The 8,197-nt window shown below is 41.3% G+C and overlaps 1 non-coding gene across 1 annotated transcript; it reads left to right on the forward strand.

Moving 5' to 3' along the window:
• The first annotated feature begins 7,882 nt into the window (after positions 1-7,882).
• On the forward strand, positions 7,883-7,955 carry TRNAR-CCU (transfer RNA arginine (anticodon CCU)). Its single transcript has one exon. It is a non-coding gene; the product is annotated as a tRNA-Arg (tRNA).
• The last annotated feature ends 242 nt before the right edge of the window (positions 7,956-8,197 follow it).

Genomic DNA, 8,197 nt, shown 5'->3' on the forward strand with positions numbered 1-8,197 from the left:
TGCGGTGTGTTATGAGTGCTCATCTCCCACACCCCCCCTTTTTTTTTTCTGTCTTCCCACCTGATTTTTCCAGATCTAGGCTGTGGGGTAGAGTTTGTAGAGGTAATTAGGTCTTAACGTTGGCCCAGTTAAAGGCTTTAGGATGCCCATAGCCTTATGTGCTAACCCCTGCCAGCTTCCTTTTAATTAGTCACTAAGTTAATCACCAGTGGGGCTTAATCAATGTCCTAAGTTTCTGAGATGGAAAAGCAACAAGTGAAGCTTAAGTTCAAGGTCGTCCTCATTCAGTAAATCAGTATTGAGTCACTATTGACAGACCTTCACTTCAATAAGACGTTTGTATTTATAGAAAATTTCTGGGATGATAATAAAGGATATTAGATAATAAAAAAAAAAGAGATCAGATCTAATCAGTGTCTTTTCTTTCCCCTTTCCTTTTCCTTTCTTTTTTTCTCCCTTCCTTCTTTCCTTTTTCCTTTCCTTCATTTCAACATGGAACTGTTTTCTCAAATAAAGAAGATAATTTCAGTGGCCTTACACTTTTCCTTGGTTCTTGTTCCTAGCTTTTTTGGTGAAATTATCATTCACATAGTGATGGATGGATAATCCATGGTATAGTCCAGGGGTCAGTTACCTTTTCCTATAAAGGTTTATATACTTTAGGCTTTGTGGGCCAGTTGGCCAAGTGAAAAAGCGGCAATAGATGGTAGGTAAACCAATAGGTACTGTGCTCCAATAAAGCTTTATGTACAAGGACAGGGGGCAGGCCAGACGTGGCCCACACGCTACTGCTTGCTCACCCTTGGGATAGCTCCGTCAGCAGTCTCCTCCATTCTAGAGCCCTGATGAGAACTCCAAATCGAGTGAGGAAGACACTGAGAGAAAGGAACTGGATCACTTCAATTCTCTACGCCTAACTCTCAAGGCATTCGCCTCACATCCTAGATTAATAACAGATGTTCACAAATATATATGCTCCAGAGTGAATGTTTTTTATTTAGAAACAAATTGCTCTACATTCATGAAGGGAAGAAAGGGGAAAGACCAAAAACCAAATTGTTGTTGACTCACCTGATGAGCAAATTGGCAAACCACTCACCTCTGTCCTACAGGGCCCATGATGAGTCCAGAGCTGAGTCCTGGAATCTACAGATCCTGCCATCTTCTCCCACCACAACAGAACTCCACACAGTGCCCCTCTGCATTTACATAGGGCTTACGGAATAATATGTCAGGTTGTTAATTACATAATGAGTCTGCCTATGTGAGAGGAGAGATTCTAATGAAATCCTCATGTGTACAGTATTTTATAGAAATAAAAAAATACCTACTGGACTATTTGTTCAATCCTCATTTTCTGAGCATTAATCCTCCCCACTTCTAGGAATCACATCCTGAATGACAGGAGCTCAAGGAGGGCCCACAGCCACCCCTTTCCTGCCTCAGGAGCCCAAGTATTTGCTGCTTTCTGGACCTAAGTGTCTCTTCCTCCATCTCCCTTGTTAATTCCTATTTATCTCCCAGATCTCAGTTTACATAGCATTTCCTAAGAAGTACATTCCTGTGTCCTCCAATATAAACCAGTTCCCTCTATTATCCTCTCAGTATTCTATGCTTCTCCTTCATCATATTTATCATAAGTGTATTACATTTTTATTTGTTGTCTTTTGGTTTAATGTACGTCTTCCCTAGAAGAATTTAGGGTAAGGACAGGGGGACCTTATGTATTTTGTACAAACTCTATCCCCGACATCACACACTATGCAGGGAGTTGGCACTTAGTTGACATTTGTTGAATGAATGACTATCCTTTGTGCTGCCGGTTAAAGAAAAGGCTGAAATCTTTCCAGTGGGCCCGAGTCCAAGCACACTGTCCACCCTGCAACTTGAACTGAACTCCTGTTATGAACTAAATGTTTGTGCTTCTTTAAAATTCATTTGTTGAAATCCTAACCCCCTCAGGGTGATGGTATAAAGAGGCAGGCCTTTGGGAAGTGATTAGGTCATGAGCAGGGAGCCCTCATGAACAGGATTCATGCCCTTATGAAGGAAACTCCAGAGATACCCCTTACTCCCTACTGCCTACTGAGGGCACAGTGAGAGGCTGCAATCTGCAACCCGGAGGAGGGCCCTCGCCAGAACACAAGAGAGCTGACGCCATGATCTCTAACTTCCAGTCTCCAGAGTGGTGAGAAATAAACTTTGTTGTTTATAAGTCACCTCATTTGTGGTATTGTGTTACAGCAGCCTGAGCTAAGGCAAGTTTTCAGTAACTGCACAGAGGTCTATTCACAGGATATAAGTGGGCACTTATATAAGTAGTATTTACACAAGTACTTATATAAGTAGTACTCTGGGCACTACACTGGCAAGGAAAAAAGGAAAAAGAGGTGGGAAGGGGGAAGTGGGATGAAAGATCAACAGAGCACAGCATCCGGATTTCTGAAGTCTTAAAAGAAGCTTTAGAACTCCAAGCCAGTGGGGGCTTGTGCTTGTGCCATGCAAGGTTTCTTCTCCCTTAAGGAGAACTATCTATACCTTGACACTGTCCAAACTCGTGGTAACCCTACTGCTGTCTCCACTCCTCAGCACCCCCAAAACATCAAGTTACTTGGTCCACACTTGACTGTGACCAAATAAAATCCCTTCCTTGAGACACCCATTAGAAACCAAGAGAGAGATTCAGCCCCTCCTACACACAAATTGGATGACCATGATCTATGGGTAAGAAAAGCAGAAGAAATCTGTCTTCAGATAAAGAAGGGAAGGCCTAAGGAGAGGTGGATAGACAGCCGTGATGGTTCCAGTCTTTGATTACAGCCCTTTTACGAAGGGTGTGCATGCTCAGTCACTCGATCATGTACAACTCTTTAAGACCCCATGGACTGTAGCCCTGCAGGCTCCTCTGTCCATAGGCTTTTCCAGGCAAGAATACTGGAGTGGGTTGCTGTGACTTCCTCCAGGAGATCTTCCCGACCCAAGGATGGAACCCCACATCTCTTTTGTCTTCTGCATTGGCAGGCAGATTCTTTACCACTCTGCCACCTGGAAAGCCCTTTCATGAAGTCCAGCTGCAAATCCACCTTCAGGTGGTTTGAAAAATCTACGTTTTTGATTAGGCAAGTTACCTCCTGAAAAATGAACTCTAGGTAAATATAATGATTTCACATAGTCCATCCTGTTGGACCCTCATGACAGCACAGCAGGGGAAGTACTGTTACTCCCACTTTACAGGTGCTTTTTGACTACAAGAAATTATGCTTCATTACATTCTTGTGAGTTCTAGTCTTAATTCTATCATGACTGCATTGTTTGAAGTGAATGGATTTCTTTCATCCTTTCTTTCTTAAGAACAAATCTTAGACTGGTGGAAAGGGTCAAGAAACCTGTTTGTAATTTATGAAACCAAAAACCATGATCTAGAAGACTTCGAATAGGCAGGAACTGTCAATAAGCCTGGCCAAGTCTCCTCATTTCTAAATGCATGTATTGGATTATATGGTATCCAAGATCCCTTCTAGGTCTAACACTCAACAGATTATTTTCTGGCTTCAATTACCTAGATGTTTACTCTTAGTCATGAAAGAGCTGAAAATGGCTAATAAATTTGGTGGGATATTTGGACAACACAGTTATAAACCCACTTGTATCTGCAATAATTCTTTCTGGCTCTGAAAACCTTTGAAAATTTTCCCTTTTATTATGACTCCATGGATCATTACTTGGCAAAGAAATTTCCCCTAATATTGATCTATGAACATAAAGAATTATGTGCCAGGATAAAAGGATATAAAAATAAAATCTATTAACTTATTGACAATAAAAGTCAGAGCTGAATTTTCATGAAAATGAACAAACAAAAGCTACCATCAAAACTGGATGAGTTGAGAAAATACAAGCTTAATTGACTTACCCTGAGTAAGTGATTTTCAACTTAATGTTTCCTAGTTCTGAATCTCCAAGACTTTCTTGAAATTGTTTAATGGAGAAAATTATTCCCCAAATTTCCAGTCTATTGTAAGCTCACTGACCTTAATTGCCATCTTCACCATGCTATCCAGGGACCTCATCTTCACTCTTTAGCATTCCTCAAATGATTGAAATTCCAGAAAACCAAGATCATATAACCTCACTGCCTTAAAGGGGAAACACATAAACAGAGCCTACTAGCCTGGATATCACTAAGTTCCAAAATTGAAAACCCACTAAAATAGATTCTGAGGATGATAATCTACCAATTCTATTGGCAAGCACTTTCCAAAACTGTCACAAAACTTGTAATCAAGTGAAATTAGGAAACTACTTATGTTTTTCAAACATCCAAGATAGAGAAAAATCAGATCTATTCATAGAATAATTTCTGGCACATATCAGGTGTTCAATAAGTGATTCTTAATGAGTAAATTAGCTTCACATTTTTGTACAGCTATCCAAGTTTTAAAGTGCACATACATAATATATTTATACTTCATTACACATAAAAAGACGAAATATTTTGCATTTTTTGTCTATTAATTCTTCACCTCAGTTTGAGTGTATACAGCCATTCCAAGGTATTTTTTTCTGGATTGCTTTCTGAGGCTCATTGTTGACCTTTAATGACCTCATCATCTGAAGAATGAGAATGGGGAAACTCTATTAACTGGGCCACTTAAGAAGAGTCCTTTGCCTGTCAAGGAATTTAAATGTTATTTTTTCCTCTTGCCATACAGATATATAGATATACAGATATATAGATAGATACAGATATAGACATGCAAACATAGAGATATAGATGTAGCTACAGGTAAATAGATATAAACAGAAATAGAGATATATATTTCAATTTTACTAGGCTTTGTCCAGCGCAGTAAAAATCCCAAATTCACCTCTTTCTGCTCCAAGCAGCATGTGGTGCAGTGGTGTCCTCTACCTGTAACTGAATCATTTATCTTCATTAGGTCTCCAGGTCACTGGTCTTCATTAGCCTGCGGCAGCCTCTCATTTGACTTGCATTGCAGGCTCCCCATATAGGTAATGATTCTAATTTTGAAAATCTCCAGCAGTTATGGCTAAGAAGCTGAGGCGGAAAGATGGACAGAAAGGGCAGGAGTGGGGCTGCCTCTCCTCATTCCTGCCTCACTCTGCATCCTCTAGAGAGACACCAGCTGCAGGCTGATTGGGACTGTGGAACTTGGGGACCTGAGACTTGTTCTCTACTGGCTTTTCTTCAGTAAATGAGCATTCATAGTTATTGCATCAGAAAGCTTGACAAAGGGAAACCAAAACTTTAGTCTGAAACTAACAAGGGCATTGAAAGCTCACCAGCTCCTCTCGTGCCCTCTCTCCTTTACATACTGTGCAATTGCCACAGTAACTTGCCCTGCCTTCTGACCTCAGGGCCTTTGCACATGATGCTCCTTGGGCCTGGATTTCTCTTATCTCAGCTCACCTCTGATAAATTCCTGCCTATCTTTTGGTCTCGGTCTATAGTCTCTCTTGACTCCCTGATCTAAATTAGTTTCCTCTTTTATTACTTTTTAGTATCCTAGTCTCCTTTTCCACACTTATCATAAATGTCACTCTATACTTATTTGTTTTCTTTTGGTTTAATGTCCATCTTCCCCAGAGGAATTTAGGGGGTTACTACATACTAAATGTTAGTGTCCCCCCTCAAATTCTCCTGTTTTATTTAATTCAATTAATTAATTAATTTTATTTTGCTGTGTCAGGTCTTAGTTGGGGCACATGGGATCTTTCTTTGAGGTGCCAGGGCTTCAGTCTGGCTGTGGTGCTTAGTCTCCAGAGCTCAGGCTCAGTAGTTGTAACAGTGGGGCTTAGCTGCCCCATGGCATACAGGATTCTAGTTTCCAGACCAGGGATCAAACCCATATCTCCTGCATTTGAAGGTGGACTCTTAACCACTGGACCTCCAGAGAAATTCCACCTCACTCCCACTCCTATCCCCCACCTCCAATTCTTATGTTGAAGCCTGGTTCCCAGTGTGAAAGCATTTGGAGGTGGGATCTTTGGGAATTACTTAGTTTGGGGTGAAGTCATGGGGATGGAGGCTCCATGAGGGAATCACTGTCCCTGTAAGGAATGAAATGATCAGGGCTCTCTCCCTTTGCTGCATAGGGACACAGGAGAAGGAGGCTGTCTACAAGTTAGAAACAGGGTCCTCCCCAGAACCTGATCATTTCAGCACTCTGACCTTGGACTTCCAGCCTCTAGAACTGTAAGAAATAAATATTTGTGGGTCTAAACTGGCCAGTCTATGGTATTTTTGTTAAAGAAGCCCAAGCTGACTATGACAGGGGAGAATATGAAGGCTGTATTTATTTTGTATAACATGGTGGCCCCAGCATCTCACATCATGCAGTGCATGGGCAGTTAATTCATATTTGCTGAAGGAATGACCTATCATTTGCTGCTGTTGATAAAAAGAAAAGACTGTATCTTTCCAGTGGGCCAGAATCTGAGTACACTCTCTGCTCCACAACCTGGGCTGAAGGTCTTACTATCAGCAGGAGTGCTCACAGGATAAGTAGCCCAAAGTGTTATTCCCAATCTCAAGAAACAGGTAAAGAGTTAGTAGATTTACCCTGCCAGTTCCTTTGAAGAGTCAAGGAATTTAAGTCAAGAAAGTCTGAAGAAAGTCAAGAAAGTCAAGAAAGAACTGGGGATTGGAACACTGATTAATGAACAAAAGGAGTGGCAGAATCCTGATGGCAATGAGTCTCATTCTCTAGCATGTCAGCCACCAGTCAATAAGTCACCCGTGAAAACACTTCAGGCCCTGAGAAAACTATATTAAATAACAGATTGGAGTGATATGGAGTCTCTGATATTTGCTAACAACAGATTTGGGGTATTCAGGAGTAAATTACAAAGCCAGTTGTGTCAGGAATTGTTTCCGCTGCAAACAACAGAATAACCGTATAGCAGGCTAAAGCAATAAAGACATTTAATTATTTCACGTTACAGAAAGCTTAGAAGTGGGTGGTTCTAACAGAGGGGCAGCAGAAGAGGGTCAGCAAGGACCCAGGCTCTGTCCATCTTTCCCCTCTGAATTTATTGGTAGATCAGTAATGTCTTCCCACATGGTGGTAAGATGGCTGCCACATTCCAAGAATCATGTCTTCCCAAAATATCATCCCAAGAACAAAGGGCAAGCATGTGGAGGAGGACTGTTTCTCCTCTTGGTACTCTCTCTTTTAACAGACAGAAAACCTTTCCCAGGATTTCACCTCAGATATCATTGGCCATTCATATCACTGGTATTCCCTGGAAAAAAGGAACGGGATGCTATAACTGGCATAGATCAATCAGAGGTTGTCCTCTGGGGGTGGAGGGTAGGGAGCCCATTGACACTCTGAGTAGAGTTGAGGTTTTGCTAAAAGAGAAGAAAGGGAATGGCTATGGGGTAGGCAATCAAAAGTGTCTGTCACATAAAGTGTTGTCTATTTTTAAACATGTTAATGCATAAATATGTAGATCTCCACTCAAAATATGGCAGGCTGTATGCTCAGATCTGAGACATTTATCAGACTAATCTCATTGACTGAATCAGAACAATTTTGGTTTATATATACAGCTACCCTAAATTTATCTGATTTTATGTTAGAAGAGGAGGGTGTTAAAATTTGTATTCATGGACAGATTCCCATGAAGTAGGCATCCATTAAAAAGTTATTTATTGAGTGCTACCTTATCTCTGGCACAGTGGCTGAGCATCAGGACTAAGATATAGTCCCTCTCCTTGGGTGACTGTAATTAGGATGATTAAGTATTATTACAGGTACAAGTACATGAGACCAGGGAATGTATCTAGGGAGAGCCCTCTCTTGGGGTTAGGGAGAGTTTTGGAAGATGTGACATTTAAAGAGACCTGAAAGGGACTTCTCTGGTGGTCCAGTGGCTAAGACTGCACGCTCCTAATGTGCAGGGCCCAGGTTCAATCCCTGGTCAGGGAACTAGCTCTCACATGCTGCAACTTAAAAAAAAAAAAAATGATCCCACATGCCTCAGTGAAGATTGAAGATCCTGAGTGCCACAAGTAAGACCCAGTGCAGCCAAATAAATAAATTTAAAAAGACGAGAGAGAGATCCAAAGGACAGGTGAAGTGGCTTGATGATGCATGGGATGGGGACTAGGCTGTGGGTGAGAAGAGGATGAGGGAGTGTTCCAGGCAAAGGAACTAGCAGTGCAAAGATT

Source organism: Bos taurus, chromosome 10, assembly GCF_002263795.3.
Source record: "Bos taurus isolate L1 Dominette 01449 registration number 42190680 breed Hereford chromosome 10, ARS-UCD2.0, whole genome shotgun sequence".
Taxonomy (NCBI): Eukaryota; Metazoa; Chordata; class Mammalia; order Artiodactyla; family Bovidae; genus Bos; species Bos taurus.